Source organism: Capra hircus, chromosome 21, assembly GCF_001704415.2.
Source record: "Capra hircus breed San Clemente chromosome 21, ASM170441v1, whole genome shotgun sequence".
NCBI classification, from domain to species: domain Eukaryota; kingdom Metazoa; phylum Chordata; class Mammalia; order Artiodactyla; family Bovidae; genus Capra; species Capra hircus.
In genome coordinates this window covers 10,956,318-10,973,864 of record NC_030828.1, presented here as the reverse complement: position 1 = coordinate 10,973,864, position 17,547 = coordinate 10,956,318, and the positions used below count along the sequence as shown (strand labels likewise).

At 39.1% G+C, this 17,547-nt stretch overlaps 2 long non-coding RNA genes across 2 annotated transcripts in view; both read left to right on the top strand.

Moving 5' to 3' along the window:
- The window catches only part of LOC106503347, a 61,470-nt gene that overhangs the window by 19,195 nt on the left and 24,728 nt on the right, over positions 1-17,547 (top strand). The gene's annotated exons all lie outside the window — the stretch shown is intronic.
- Positions 6,356-16,177, top strand: LOC106503346. Its single transcript, XR_001919923.1, has 3 exons — positions 6,356-6,725; positions 9,780-9,849; positions 15,605-16,177. It is a non-coding gene; the product is annotated as an uncharacterized LOC106503346 (long non-coding RNA).

Genomic DNA, 17,547 nt, shown 5'->3' with positions numbered 1-17,547 from the left:
CTGTCTCATTGGAAATGACCCTGATGCTAGGAAAGATAGAAGGCAGGAACAGAAGGGGATGACAGAGGATGAGATGGTTGGATGGCATCACCGACTCAATGGACATGAGTTTGAGCAAGCTCTGGGAGTTGATGATGGACAGGGAAGCTTGGCATGCTGCAATCCATGGGGTTGCAAAGAGTTGGACATGACTGAGTAACTGAATTGAAAAAATAAAGCATCTTTCGAACAGGTTAACAAAAAGATCTGTGTCACCTTTTTATGCTTATATGATCTCTATGGTTATCAATTCAGTACTCTGATCAACTAATTTTTTTAAATGTCCTATTGGATAAGCAGTTACCTTTATAGGCATATGAGGTAGAAAAGAGGGAGGGGGAAGGAAAGAAGTGTTCTCTTTACCAGTTCTTGAGTTTGAACAAGTCATTTAATATCATATAAGAGAACAAACTGGCCTTACATGTCTCAAAAATGTCATCTTTGAGGGCTAAGACATGTGTGGAAACATATGGGCAATGCCAGACACCCTTCAGATGTCAGCAGCATGCCCACTAACACCTTGCTTTAACCACCTTCCCATCTTTCCTTCCCACTTTCAGTTCAACAAAACCTCCCTCTCCCAAAACACACATATACAGCTTTATTGAAAGAAATTATACAGAACATGACAGACAGATGATAGCTATTATTTTTGAGTAGGTCTGATTGTTAAGACCTTTCATAGTGTGGACAATGTAGTGTAAGCAACCATATGCCATGCTCTTCTACCTTATAAAACTTTGTTAGTACGAGATGGCTAAAGGAACTCTCTTGTATTTATATTTTGGTAAGACTGTCTCTATATGTAAAATGTTTAACCTGAATTGATACAAATTAAGTGTATTATATAACCCTTCTATTCAAATAAATAATCAATATTTCTTCATGCCTAAATATGTTCTATTTATCCCCTAATAAACTCCTCAGTCAGTTCAGTTCAGTCACTCAGTCATGTCCAACTCTTTGTACCCCTATGGATTGCAGCACACCAGGCTTCCCTCTCCATCACCAACTTTCGGAGTTTACTCAAACTCATGTCCATTGAGTCGGTGATGCCATCCAACCATCTCATCTTCTATTGTCCCCTTCTCCTCCCACCTTCAATCAGGATCTTTTCCAGTGAGTCAGTATTTTTCACATCAGGTGCCAAAGTATTGGAGCTTCAGCTTCAACATCAGTCCTTTCAATTAATATTCAGGACTGATTTCCTTTAGGATGAACTGGTTGGATCTCCTTGCAGTCCACGGGACTCTCAAGAGTCTTCTCCAGCACCACAGTTCAAAAGCATCAATTCTTCGATGCTCAGCTTTGTTTACGGTCCACCTTTCACATCCATACATGACTACTGGAAAAACCATAGCCTTGACTAGACAGACTTTTGTTGGCAAAGTAATGTCTCTGCTTTTTAATATGCAGTCTAGGTTGGTCATAACTCCTAACATAAACTCCTACTTGTCTTTGAAAATGCATTGTGGGAAAATATTTGTAATGCTTTGAGACAAAATGTTAACATTCTAGTATATGAAGAGTTCTTACAAATCAGGAAGAAATTCTGTAGGAGAATGAGCAAATCATGATGAATGAATTATCAGGAAAAGACAATAAATGTCTGAAACAGTAAAATAACATAATTTATAAAACAATATGTTTATGAAACAAGTCACCAGACAAAAGCAAATAAAGAAACATAAATTTTTGTTTCTCATTTTAACAATAATTACCAAGATATTAATAAGTAGAGTTTGGCAAGGATACATACTCCTTTACTGTTGAAAGGAATTGACAGGAAGTTTTGTACTCTCAAATGGAAATGGACCCAGCAACCTTACTTCTAGAAATATGCTGTAAAAAACTACTAGCATGGTCACAGAAGCATTGTTCATGAGTATTTTCAAAGTAGATTTGTTAGTAATAGTAAAACACTACAAATAGGCTCAGTGTTCATGCAGTTGGTAAGTGATTATTCAAGTTTTGAGGTGGGCTTCCTTAGTGGTTTGGTGGTGAAGAATCTTCCTGCCAATGCAGGAGCTGCGTGTTCAGTCCTTGGATTGGAATGATCCCCTGAAGGAGGAAATGGAAGCCCACTCCAGTATTCTTGCCTGGGAAATCTCATGGACAGAGGAACCCGGTGGGCTACAGTCTATAGGCTCACACAAGAGTCAGACATGACTTAGCAACTAAACCACAACAGCAACAAAGTTTTGATGTGTCTGTGCCATAGGATTCTAGACACACCTTAAAAATGCCTAGCCTGGAAAGATCTCCAAGATATGTCAAGTGAAAAAAAAAGAAGTCAACAAGTAATGCACGTATGCTAACATGCAAAAAAGACCATGTATAAATGTGCCAAAGGAGCACTTGAAAGGACGCAAAGCAAACAGTAGAAAGGTGATATTTCTTGGTGGTAGGGGAGAAGGTGTTAATAAGGAGTCTGTGAAAAGAGAAAGGAGAGTCTTACATAGGTATTATTCTGATTGTTTTAATCTTTGGAAGATAGAATCTATTTAGATATTTTGTATATAAAAACAAAGAAAATAAGTTATTTCAATTCAAGTTAATGAATCTTATGAAAGAGGTATATTATCTTAATGATGTGTGGTAACTCTTTATATGTTCATATGTTCTCTTTATATAATGTATTCGTTTAATATATTAAATTCTTCCAAACAAGTACATTTCATGTACTATGAAAGTAGCTCAGAACTTTATTCTAATATTTTTTAATATTTTATGGTTTCAAATGTATGTACTTCTCTGGTACATCTACAATGATTTATTTTTCTGCTGTAAAGTAGAGGTTTACTTTGAATTTTGTTTTTTTCTTAAGGCTCTAATTAATTATTCAGTTCAAAAATTAAACAGTTTTCTTTTTCCTATTAATGTAAAATGCATGCAGAAGTGCTAGTCACTCAGTTTTGTGTGACTCTTTGCGACCCATGGACTGTGGTTCTCCAGGCTCCTCTGCCCGTGAAATTTTCCAGGCAAGAATACTGGAGTGGGTTGCCATTCCTTTCTCGAGGGGATCTTCCCAACCCAGGGATCTAACCAGGGTCATCTGCATTGCAGGTAGATTATTTATTGTCTGAGCCACTAGGGAAGCAAGTGACTATAAAATGTAAACTTTATCATAAGTAAATGATCAAATGCACGTGGGCCTTTTTTTACATTTTTCTCTTCCATTGATATATATATATATATATTATACTGATATTGATATATTCCATTGATATAGCTATTGCTTTTCCAGTACCACAGTTTTATTATGTTTGCAGTGTGGTTGGCAATCTAATAGAGTAAGGTTCCATTTATGCTCTTGTTTGCTAAACTTTCTTGACTATTTTTGTACATAGTCTTTTAGTATCAACATGACATGTGCCATTAAATATTGTACTGCAATTTTGATTTGTATTATATTTAAACCATAGATACACTTAGAAAAATATATCTTCATAATGTTGAATTTTTGTATGTAACATACAGCTCCACCTTTCATTTGATTAAATAGTGTTTTATGTTATCTGGTAAAGTTTCTATTTATTGTTTTGTTCACATAGGTACTTAATATTTCTAATTAGACTTTTGGTTTCCTCCAAGTGTGCCTTGAGTAGGTCAACTCTTGGTTCACGAAGCATTGAGATCTTTGAAATGCATGTCTGCATATCACATAAGCATGTGTAACAGTATCACCCAGTTTCTTGCAAAATACTATGCAAGTTCATGTGGGCTTTCCTGGTGGCTCAGATGGCAAAGAATCCGCCAGCAATGCGGGACACCTGGATTCAATCCCTGGGTTGGGAAGACCCCTGGAGGAGGGCATGGCAACCCACTCCAGTATTTTTGCTTGGAGAATCCCCATGGACAGAGGAGCCTGGTGCGCTGCAGTCCATGGGGTCACAAAGAGTCGGACACGACTGAGTGACTAAGCACAAAGCACACATGAGGTTCATTTACTTATTTTATTTTTTGAACTAATTTGTTTGATTTTTCTCTTGAGTCCTTTCTTCCTCTGCTTGATGGAGGGGAAAGGGTCCAACAATGGAGAACAATCTAACAGCATAAATGATCTCAATTTGACAGCAGAGTTTGAAGAGTTTTTAGACAATGTAATCTCCTTTTGACATAATTTCCAGTCATTTGGAGGTACCCCATCCTCCTATCTCTTCTCTGAGTTGGTTTCTAAACATGTCTTCTGTTCTCATGGTTCAAGGAGAGATGGGGCCCCTGCGTCCTCAGGGCATCTCTGGCCCCTTTCACCAAGTTGCTGCTCTGGGCTGCTTCCTGCAGAGGTGAGTCTCAGCGGGAAGGCTCCGTGTGTTGCGCGCACCCTGTGTCTGATCAAGCCCACTGGTGCTCCCCAGTCAGCCACACACCATCCTTCCCACGGTGTGACTGGCTCCTCTGAGTTGCCAGCACATCGTTCATCTGGCCCTGAGTCTGGGCTGCGCACCTGAGGGCTTGTGCTGCAGAGCTGTGGCATTGCCTTGGAATCCCAGAGCACCGCACCGCAGGCTGACCGTCCCTCAGTTTATCTCCAGGGGGCATGTGGGTGCTTCTCCAGGTTAGCTCCATTCCAGGTGTGTGGGAAGGTAGAGTGGGAAATGTAAACCCTGCCCTCCTCCTCTCTGACTCTGCTACCTCCGAGCTCACTGTGGACTGACAGTCCTGAGATGCTGTGTGTGAAGGCTCTGCATAACCCCTCCCCAGATCCAGACACTGAGCTGGGAAAAGGACCTCCATCCTTTTCCTTTGATATCCCTCTCAATTTATCATATAAACTTCCATTTCTGGCTTGAATGTAAAAGCGCCTGGCAGGCTACCGTCCATGGGATCGCAAAGAGTCAGACATGGACACGACTGATTGACTAACACTTTGACCTTTTTTTCTTTTTTTTTTTTTTTTAGGAGAAGGAAGATTAGGATATCAATGCCCAGTCCCCTTTCCTTCTGATCTCTCCCATCTTCCTTCCCTTGCCTTATAGGATCACACTTTTCTTTAACATCCCTCATGAAATTTTCTCCTCTATTCAGATTCCAGCCTCAGGGTTAAGTCATAACCTTGAGAAGGGTGGAGGTAGGAGAAAGGGCAACTAGTGAAAATTCCAAAATATTTCACCAGATATGCATATTTACAATACAATTCTATTGTACATTCAAAGAAGAAATTGCATTTAATTCTATAGCTCCCACAATAGGGAAAAGAGAGGGATACTTCTTGTAAAAAGCCACGAACTTACCATTTAGCATTGTTTTCAATGTTCTCTCACTTCGTTAACACATGACCATAGTGCTAGTCATGTGATTACAAGGTACTCACAACATGGTAATTAAAGCATCTTACACTTTTCCGAGTGTGGAGGTTCTGAAGGGAGTCTAATTTTCATCTTGACTTCAAGTGCCATGGAGTGGTCAGGAATCGGGGAAGTTGGTTCTCCAGAGAGAATTGTTTTCCAAATGTCATCTGAACGTGAAAGGGAACAGAAAATTAATCACGACAGTGACATTTTAAAAAGGGAGCTACACGGAAAGTAGAAAAAGAACATGCACTAATGGTTTAATAAAACCAGTGGGAAGTATGCTGGAGCCTCCGAAACTTTGGCTCAGAGCTGATGTTTCAAATGCGCAGTGACATACGGACAGATAAGTAAGTACAAGGATCGCTCAGAAAGAGTACAATTCGTGTGTCTTCTCTGGGTATCCAGAGATCCCACACTGTGTATTGTTGGCAGTTTACAGGGAGCAGGATCTAAGTCTTCGAAGGAAAAAATAAAAGCTCTGAAGTCTACCGTTGAGTGCGGATGTTGAACAGATGTAAAACCTACAACATGTTTTCAACCTTTTTAAGCTCATTCCCCTTTTCACTTTTTCCCCCCTTTTGGAAATAATCTGTATAGCAGTCATTTGATTTCTGACCCAACAATCCTATCTAGAGGTTTGGGGCTTTTTTGTTTTGTTTCATTTGTGTTTTGCATCTGAAGTTGTTTTGCTGTGTTACGCTCATTCGCTCAGTCATGCCTGACTCTTTGTGACCCCATGGCCAGTGGCCAGTCAGGCTCCTCTGTCCATGAGATTTTTCAGGCAAGAAGAATGGAGTGGGTCACCATTTCTTCCTCCAGGGTATCTTCCCAATACCAGGAATCGAACCTGCGCCTCCCGTGTCTCCTTCATTGCGGGTGGATTCTGTACCCACTGAGCCATCAGGGAAGCCCACACTGAAGATCTTTCGGGCTTTCTGACTCTGCAGAGTGAGCCCACTGCCACAGATCTTTCTTCTCCACAAGACCTCCACAGGAGTGTGAACCAGCGGCATATGGTAAGGAGCCCTTATCTGTGCCTTACTTCTCATTTGTGCAAGTCAGACTTCACTTGATGATGATGGCTTTCTCAGGAGAGGGTGAAGGAGTTCACTGAGGATGCCTTAGTGCAAAATCTCATGCAGAAACTTCTGCTAGTGGGAGCTGACACTCCAGTGCACACTGGGCACCTGTGGAGGACTTTCTCCTAGTGCCTTTATGGACTCAACAACATCTGGCATGCAGGCCACAAAGCAGTTGCCTGAAACATGCAACCAAAGAGGACACTGCAAGAAAGAACCACCATGCCAGCTCCCAAACATGGCAGAGGATTGAAAACAGTGGAGTGCTTAAAAGACATGGGTCTGGAACTACACCCCTATTCTGCCACTTTCAGTAAGTTACTTATTCCCTGAGATCTCAGTTTCCTTATCTGGGAAATGGGGAAAATACCCTCACACTGTCAGGATTAAATGAGACAATATATACAAAATCTTAGAGTTTGCAACTCTTATAATGTCTTGGAATAACCCTGACATCTGTTACTTATATGAACTGTCTAATTCTTCTTTGGACCTCAATTGAAACTTAAGTATTTAGCAGATAAAAATCCAGAGTGCCTGGGTAAACTTCGAATTCAAGATAAATAAGAAATAATTTTTAGGATAAAAAAAAATCCAGGAAATATCAGGATATAACTTATGCTAAAAAGCATTCATTGTTTATTTGAAATTGAAATTGAACTGGTCGTCCTGAGTTTTATCTGGCAAACTTAGCATCAATCCCCTTGTCTGATAAAGGAGATATTGGTGTTTACTCATTTGTATTAGAGGGCGATGGTGAGGATGACATAAAAAATAAACATGCAAAAGTTTTATGAATTGGAACATGTGATTCAGATATGTGGGAATGCTATGATTATTAGTGTGGGTTTTGAAATCATCACCAGTTCAGGAACAGGTTGAAGCATGCAGAGTGGAAGTCAATGAGAGGAGATACTGTAAGTTATAGACCAGTTAACCTGTTCACCTCTTCTCAGGGGCCAAGAACCTCTGAGTTACTTGCAGCAGACTGCCTTTTCTCATTAATATGCATGGGTGGCTATCATTGGTAAGGACTTTTTGTACTTGGATTGAGAAGGAAGAAGAGGAGCATGAAGAGGATTGTGCAGGAGACTGCCAACCTTTATACAGGGAGGGTTATTTCCTTTTTAATTAAATTTCTAGACATGCAATTTGCCTTTTCCGATGTATTACGTTTTTCATCAGCTTTTTCCTCGTAGAGTGGCAAATCACGAACAGCTTATTTCAGGAATAATCACAGAAGGGGCCGTTTGGGTGCCCACTCATGTCCAAGCTGCATTTTAAGCATAAAGACTCCTTGGACGGAAAATTCCAAGTGAAACGTCAAGGTTCTAAAAATACTCAAAGAGATTTTAACTCTCCTGTGTCAGGTGCATTCAGGAAATGCAAGTACTCAAATTCTTTTATTTCCAAAGAAAAGAACATAAGGTCTTTTCCATCTCTTCTCATGGGCCAAAACTAGACCCCAGAACAAAATGTATTCTGGTGTAACTTAGGCAATTTCTCAAGATATCATTTATTAAAGGAGAGAATGTTACTTGCACTGTTATAATGCTCAATTTACTAACTAATTCTGTCCTTTTGTAAAATGAATAACTCATAAGGCAAAAACTTAGTGAGATCAGTTATTTGGTAGGATGTAGTTAAAGGAAGTCTCAGTCATACAACTGAATGTTTATTTTTAAACCAGTTTTGCCAGCTTCCCATAGACAGTGCCTCAGAGCTAGGAGACATACACGAACTGAGTAACTAGAGCAACCAACTTGGCAATTTCCTACAAGATAGAGAGAAATAAATCTCGGAGGACCCTTGGCCTTTGACTTTGGAATGCAAACGCTCTGGGAGAAAAGAAACGTATGGTGAGCATGTGCTCCAGCGTCTGCAGACTACAGCCATGCAAGACCCATCCTTGAGTGAAATTGCGAATTTCCCCACGAGGGGTGGGCGGAGAGGAATGGTTGATTTTCAGCTGGCAGGCACAACAGACAGGATAAGCCTCTTTGTGTTTAGACACTTGAGCCATCGCATTTTATGGACACAAACTGAAGATAAGATCTACTGATGGAGTCTCCGGCCACAGCCTGAGACCAGCCCATCAATGTCAGGTTTCGTTAAGCACCTGATGCCGGCACTTTGCAGCACTTCCGGTGGATAAAGGTTCTGGCGGGGTCAGTGTCTCCAGTGAAGCTGAGAGTCTCATTTGCCATAAATGAAGAAGATGGGAAGTGAGCTGTGAGATTTTTAGACTAATATTTAGATCACTGCAATTTATCTCATCTTAAGGATCAAGCTGACTGAACGCGAGCCGAGTATGAACTTGCTGTGTTTACAAGGCCTTCTTCCTCTGGGCTAGATGTTTAAAGAAAGGAGAAAAGCGAGAGCTGGGATTTCCGGCTAACCTTGGAACCCAAACTGGCCAATCCCAATAACAATAATAGCAAGAATAAACAAGCAGGAATATTGCAATGTGCTCTCTCCTGTGCTGAGAAAAATTAATTTCCTATTTGTGTTCCATTCACATAAATACTCATAATGATGCATTTAAATCCAGAGTCTGTTAAATCCTAAACCCACAGTACCTGAGCCAACAGCGAGAGTCTTGCATTTAATCGGTTACTGTAATAAACATATAAAGTGTGGTTTTTTTTTCATGAGAGGACAGAGCAGTGGCTACATAAAATGACATCAAATGACACATCCTCCATCTCCTAGCAAATAAAAAAGCCATCAGCTCATAACAAGGCGGTGATAAAAGGTGCTGAGGCCAGTAAGATTAAGACTTTGTAATAAGGTTCGGGCGCCAAAACTGACAGCCATTTTCTTTTATATTTATCATGTCCTCACATTGGGGTGAGAAGCCATGGCTGTCCCATTGCTGGCTAGAATTTATAGCAGCTCCATTATTAGGAGATTGCAGTGAAATGGGGTAGAGGTATGGTTTTCTGAGAACGTTACGATAGCCTCCTACATTATACACTTGACAGGTTTGTCAGCTCTTAGTAACAAGCCTTGTAAAGTACTTTAATATCATTAGCACTATTTTCTTAATGTGTCTATTCTCCTTGCAGCCTGAAAATATCATATATCATGGGCTGGAGGGTAGCCTGAACTGCTATCTCCCCTTTTCTGGCTTCTTAAATGTGATTTTATAGTAACACGTAGAGTTGATATTTTAATCAGAATAATGCAGCCATTTTCCTTTATTGATTATCAAGTAAATACGTATAAATATGTAGTTAGGGGTGGGCAACGCTTTTAAGGGATATTGAAAACATGTAATGAATGGCTTTCTAGGGTAATCTTGCTGCCTGCTTACTTCCGCCATGCCATATGCCTGAAGATTTTCCATTCTGTTCTCCTTGCTCAGAGATCTCTGGCGTTCACATGCAGGAAAGAGGGATGAGGGTCAGAACTGAAACTCTGGAGAAATGATCCAGGTAAGTAAGTCCTAAATTAGATGCTTTTGTGATTTCTGTGCATACGTGTCTTTCTTTTAGCAAACTATAATATGTATGCGTGCATGTTCAGTCGCTTCAGTCCTGTCTGACTGCAATTCTATGGACTGTAGCCTGCCAGGTTTTCTGTCCATGGGATTCTGCAAACAAGAATAGTGTGGGTTGCCATGCCCTCCTCCAGGGTATCTTCCTGATCCGAGGATTGAACCCACGTCTCCTGCATTGCAGGTGGATTCCTTACCCACTGAGCCACCTGGGAAGCCCCAAGTTACAATATATTCTGTAGTTAATGGTGCACTTCGAAAGGACCCACATTTGTTTTGAAGTATAGAAATTCTGTAAGGCTTTTTCTTCCTTTACATGATGAGATATTTGACTTACCTATGCCTATCTATAATACTAATGTAAACCTAGAGACTCAACACTTGAAAGAGTTTTATATGTTTTAAATATCAAAAATAAACATGTATTGCTTGGTGAATGTAATAAAATTATAAACTTGATTTAGATCTCATGTTTAAACAGGACATATGTCTTAATAGGGGTCGTGTCTGTTCTTAACATTGTAAATTTACTCATATGTGGCCTTGATCATAAAATTTTAATTATTGTCAACAATAGCCTTAAATTGATACCAAAACTAAGCCTGGCACAAATAACACACCAAAAGGGAATTTTATTATCTCCAGTAGAACCTCAGATTGTTCCATGACTTAAGGTTAAAGTCAAATACACAGTTCAGTTCTGTGCCAGTGCTAAGAAGAAAACATCAACCTTGTGTGTGCAGTACCATATCATGTAATTTATTCCACATTGCCCCAGATGTGTACTCAACTAGTTACTGGACATGTGCCCTACTTCCCTACCATGACTACCTCAAATGAAAAATGAAGGGTATACACAACGGAATACCTGATCTAAATAGTCACTCTGTTGTGTCTGAATCTGCGACCCCGTGGACTGTAGCCCGCCAGGCTTCTCTGTCCATGGAATTCTCCAGGTAAGAATATGGAGTGAGTAACCATTCCCTTCTCCAGTGGGTCTTCCTGACCCAGGGATTGAACCCTGATCTCCTGAACTGCAGGGAGATTCTTTACCATTTCCCTGGTGGCTCAGGTGGTAGAGAATCTGCCTGCAGTGCAGAAGAGGCAAGGAGTTGCAAAGACTCAGATACAACTGAGCAACTTTCACTTTCATATGCAATAGAATACTATTCAGCAATAAAAAATAACATGCCATTTGCAGCAACATGGATGCAATTGGAGATTTTCTGTGAAGTAGATCAAGAAGAGGAAGACAAATATTATATGATGTCATTTTTACGTGTCATCTGAAATAGGTACAAATGAACCTACCTATGAAGCAGAAACAGTCAGAAAAATAGAGAAGAGACTTGTGCTTGCCAAGGGAAGGGGGTTGGGGAAGAAATGGAGTGGAAGGTTGGGTTTAGCAGATGTAAACTTTTATTGATAAAATGAATAAACAACAAGATCGTACTGTTCAGCACAGAGAACAATATTCAGTATTCTATGATAAACCAAAATGGAAAAGAATATAAAAAAGAATGTATATGCATGTATAACTTACTTTGTTACATATCAATAATTAATCAACATTGTGAATCAAATATACTTCAATTAAAATTTTTGTAAATGTAACAAAAAATGAAGACATGAAGGAATCTGTGAGTATTTTCCTTTCAGTCAAAATTATTGCACCTAGTTCTGAGCCTGGCACATAGTAAGTAATCAAAATGTATTGATTAGAAGAGTGTGAAATGAATCTGTAACTTCTTCCACCTTACACTGAGGTTTTTGGCCCATGGCCATCAACATGGGTTACTTGCAAGAAAAAAAAAATTTGTATCAGATAGGGAGGAGCTATAGCAACTGGATCTGAGATTAATTTAGTCATGCTTTCCTTTATTAACTTATGTAATTGCTTCTGCATTTACGCTAGCCCATACTCAGATGCTCTCAGAGAACAGCACTACACATTGGCAAATAGATACTACTGGGCAATCCAAAATTCTTGTTAACAATTTATATGAGTGAGTCTAAAATATTTATTGTTAACCATTCAAAAATGTATTTTGAGAATAAACAATCCAAGAAGATTTACACTTTTATCTCCATCTCCACTTATGGCTTTTATGTCCTATGGTTATACAGATATTCCAAGATATACCGTACTTCACAAAGTGGAATGACTAGATGAAATTATAGTTTAATACTTTTGCTTCATTTTGATTAGAAGTGCCTCCCTAAATGCTATATTCCCAGTGCATTTGCCTAATTTAGGTGAGAAGGAGACAATTCATACTTTGGACCGTCGTCTCTCTACTCACCTGAACAAGAAGACAGGGCAGGGTCAACACAATATTTTTGTCTATTTTTATAGTCAGTTTAATAATTGCCTATGATGGATTAATTATATAGTAACTACTGCTGATTTTTCTTAGAAAGGAAATGATTTAATCATATATTTTTCAGTGGGGTCTGGTCACCACATGAGGACCTAACCTAACCTTTTTTAAGTATTTTATGCCTCTTCATCTGAAGGAAAACCATTAAGTTGATGTGCTGAGAAATTGCCCTGTGAAAATGCTACTGTTCATACATTCTGGTTAACATGAATATGATTTTAATATCTGTTGATATGTCGCAATTCCCCATCAGTTACATGACTGGTCATAAAATCATTTAGTCTATTAATTGCTAGAAATCATTAAGAATTAGACTCATTTAAGTCTGCTCATTTACTAAGCTTACAACATTTGATTCTATCAGAGAAAATATCTTTTGATAAAGTCTTTACGTGTAAAACAGCAGAGCAATTAGTCAAAATCATTGACTAAGGATTTATGGCCAGTGATGTATAGGAGTGCCAAAGAATTGGGGCCTTTGAACTGTGGTGCTAGAGAAACCTCTTGAGAGTCCCTTGTAGAGCAAGAGCAAACTTTAGTCAATCCTAAAGGAAATCTCAACATTCAGAAAACTAAGATCATGGCGTCTGGTCCCATCACTTCATTGGAAATAGATGGGGAAACAGTGGAAACAGTGTCAAACGTTATTTCTTTGGGCTCCAAAATCACTGCAGATGGTGATTGCAGCCATGAAATTATAAGACGCTTACTCCTTGGAGGAAAAGTTATGACCAACCTAGATGGTATATTAAAAAGCAGAGACATTGCTTTGCCAACAAAGATCCGTCTAGTCAAGGCTACGTTTTTTCCAGTAGTCATGTATGGATGTGAGAGTTCGACTGTGAAGAAAGCTGAGCACCGAAGAATTGATGCTTTTGAACTGTGGTGTTGAAGACTCCTGAGAGTCCCTTGGACTGCAAGGAGAGCCAACCAGTCCATTCTGAAGGAGATCAACCCTGGGATTTCTTTGGAAGGAATGATGCTAAAGCTGAAACTCCAGTACTTTGGCCACCTCATGCGAAGAGTTGACTCATTGGAAAAGACTCTGATGCTGGGAGGGATTGGGGGCAGGAGGAGAAGGGGAGGACGGAGCATGAGATGGCTGGATGGCATCACCGACTCGATGGATATGAGTTTGAGTGAACTCTGGGTGTTGGTGATGGACAGGGAGGCCTGGTGTGCTGCGATTCATGGGGTTGCAGAAAGTTGGACATGACTGAGTGACTGAACTGAACTGAACTGAAAGGAAATCAACTCTGAATATTCATTGGAAGGATGAATGCTGAAGCTCAATACTTTGGCCTCCTGATGTAAAGAGCCAGCTCATTGGAGAAGATCCTGATGCTGGGAAAGATTGAAGGCAGAAGGAGAAGGGGCTGACAAAGGGTGAGATGGTTGGATGGTCTCATCAACTCAATGGACATGAGTCTGCACCAACTCCAGGAGATAGTGACGGTTAGGGAAACCTGGTGTGCTGCAGTCCATGGGGTCGCAAAGACTCAGACACAGCTTAACAACTGAAGAACAAATTCATGCTTCTAAACAGTTCTGTAGCTTCTTTGTACTCTTGCGTTGACATTATAATACTTAGGGCTAAAAGGAAATTTCAGCATCACCTGGATGGTCTTTCTGAATCACTAAAACATTGGGTTCAAATTTTATTGTTTGAGTTCTCTTTTCCTTGATATACACACTGCACAAGTGTTGTCCCATTTCTTTTCCCCCAAGTTCAGATGAAGCATGCAGGAGGGAAAGGTGGGCTCTGGTGTTTTTCTTTATCTCTGTCTCCATCTTTGAGGTTCTAAAGACTGTATGACATTTCATTTGTTCGGATCATTCTGGGCAGAGTCCTGGCCAAGCTTCTTGACTCAGTTTTTAGTGTTTCACAGCAAACACTGTTATTGAGTTAATTAGCCAAGAACACGTTAGTTGAAATGCTGTTATAAGACTAAGACAACGGATTGTAAAATCAAAATGATACACTCATGATTCAATATCCCTAGACTGAATCATTTTTCAGTGAATATATTCCTTATTTTGACTCGGCAAATTGATGTTTCATTCATTGTTGCATGGAGAAAATATCGATGTCACTATTTTGGACAATGTTTTGACATTATCAAGTAATATAGAAATATGTGTACCTTCCAACATAATCATTTGATTTCTAGATGTATACCTGCAGAAATACCTGTGCCTAGCCAAACTAGCCTAAAACTGGAAACAACCCAAATTTCATCAGTGGTAGAATTAAAAAATAAATTGTGACATGCTCATACAAGGACAACTATACTCTGAATTAAAAGGAATGAACAGCTATGTGTATGACCATCAATGAACATCAAAACTTAATGTTGAGAGAAAGTAGGAAGACAGAGAGAGATGTACACTTTTCATTCCATTTTCATAAAAGATTTAAAAAGCAAATCTGAATTTCACACCGAGTAGGGATTCATATGAAGGTGAAAACTCTTTAAAGAAGAAAAGAAAATAATTAACACAAAATTCAAGATAGCAGCATTTTGAGAAGCTGGGCTAAGGGATGGGTATATGATGGAAGAAGGTAGACAGTGTGGAATACTCCTGCTACACTGGCAATGGAAGAAATCTTACATGGAAATATAGTCTTGGAAGATAGGTACAAGGATTAAAAAAAATACCCATTATTTTAAATGTACATTTAGTAGTTATGCATTTTTTAAATATAAAATTCAAAACGTAAGAAATGATAATAGATAAATAGAAGAAGGAAAAAGAGGTGGAGGTGACTTCAAAGACACCTCTGTTCCTTTTTTCCATTTTCACTTAAAGAGACTGACAAAACCATTCAGCAGTGCTTGGTGTAAGCAAAAATGGGTACCCCTCTAACTTGTGCATTTTATCTCACAAATAGAAATGTGTTTCTGTAGCGTATCAGCTTTAAATCAAATCTAGACAGAGATTATCTAATATACATGAAAGTTATAGGAGATCTCACATGTTCTGTGTAATACTTTGCATATACGTTTAATAGTTAGCAGCATGTCTAAGGGTTATGATTTTAAATCAATTATTCAGACGTTGAAGTTAGCCAAGTACAGTCCATTAAAATGCCCATTGTTTTATGTTCCTGTCTCCTTTTAAGACAATTTTCAAAGACTAAATCAGACACTTTAGCCACTATCATCCCATTTCCCCCAGATGTGTTCATGATGTAATTTGAAAGTCACCATTGTTGTATAATTTTAGGAGACTTAGATAAATCATACTCTCACGTGTTAAAACAGTAGATACTGTTTGAATAGTTTTTATCTTTATCTTATTTTCCAACAGGAAATGGAAGAAGGTAACAGACAAACCATAATGCTTGCTGAATAACTCGCCAAGCACGATGAAGGTACACAGAGCATAATATCTCCTTTTATCCTCTCTCAACAGCTCTGTAAGATACATACTGGTCTTAATTATCCCCTTCTTACAGAGGAGAAAAATAATGCACAGGAAACATAAACACTTTCCCAAAATAAATGGCTATGCTCATATTTGAACTGTGATGTTTTGCCTTTTCTACCATTCTGATAAATTGCCCTCCATCCCATATGAATGAGCAAAATTACTCTATATGCAATTATGCATATGTTATGTATGTTTACAGTAAAAGGTCTGTCTTCACATGTTTAGTGTATTGCATGTCCATCATTAAATTATTTTGCAAATGTTCATTATGAGTAATATTTATGCCCACATCAGGTGAATAATGTTGACATCTCTTTAAGTTAAAGGCATCAAAGGGTTTTTTTTTTTAATAGAAACTGTAAAACATTTATTTAAAAACATTGTTTTAAGCTCCCACTTCCTGAGTCAGACTGACGGCTCTAGGAGATGATTGTCATGTGCTCATTTCCATTTTTCAGCACCCTTCATGATCACACCAGGCTGGTAATTAGTAAGATAAAAATTGCTGTTGGATAATGCACCATTTCAACTGTCATCCTGCTGGGTTGGGGGGAAAGTTATCCTGTAAAATGAGAGCCCAGTGGTGCGGTTGTATTGACTTTTATGTCATGTTTGTTTCAGTTTACTAGTCAAAACAAGTTTCTCAGCTCCTCCTGGCCCAGAAGGTTCCGTTTGCTTTATGAAAATGAAGCCATCTTGTTTTCTGGTTCATAAATCATTGTCAAGCGGAGCTAGATAACAGAAACAAGTTCAGATTCCAGGATGATTATCCTTAGAGATGATGTATTAAATATACAGAATACAACTTGATTTTCATAAGCCATGTTGACTTTGCAGAACTGAGGCTGCAGGGAAAAATTATCTCATAAGAGGAGGGGCAAGGTCTTGCAAAATCTCACCAGGTGGCTAGGATAGGGGAGGGTAGGAGCACATCTTTGCCTGCGAAGATGTCTGTGCTCTCTCCCATTCTCTTGCAGTTGTTTACTTGGTGTCGTTCCTTTAAGCATTTGGGTGCCTCTTTCTTTTATTTCTTTTCCTAACAATGTAGGAAACATCTTCAGAGGAGATTCCACTTTGCCTCTGTTATCTGCCACTTCTTTTTTATCCTCTTCTTTGAATATAAAGATATCTTATAAAATCTTCCTTCTACCTCTTTGTATTGAAATTGGCCTGGTTTGAGTTGTACCTTTGGGGTATCCTAGCCCTTAATGAGAGGCTTTCTAATCAGAGCAAAATCAGGAGCTGTGGGAATGAAGTTGAGGAAAAAAAAGAACCACAGTGGAATCAGAAAAAAATTACGGGGACACCCAGAGACTGAGTGCCCCTGTGACAAATCGCAGAGCAGGTGTCTCGTAGATACCTTGTCCTGAATGCACTAAGGCTGACTTTTTCTCTGAATGAAGAGTTCAGACCTTCAAACAAATTCAAATGCCTTTCGCTGAGAAATACTGCTGTGTGAAATGTGTCTTACCTCTCACGTGACCTTGCAGCTCCTATGGAGCTTTAAATCTCATTCAATATCCGTCCCCAAGAACCTCCTTTCCTCCACCCCTCAATCTAGGATCCTGTTTCTCTGGATGTTCCCTCAGAGCACACCCTTCCCTGCTCCCCCTTCCTACTTATTACAGGATTATCAAGAATTCCCTACATCACTAGTTTTTTTTTTAAAAAATTTATATTGGAGCCCAGTGGATTCACAAGTTGTATTCATTTCAGATGTATAGCAAAGTGATTCAATTATATATGTACCGATTCTTTTGCAAATGCTTTTTTATTTTTTTTTGCATTTAAGTTGTTATCTAACATTGAGCAGATTTTCC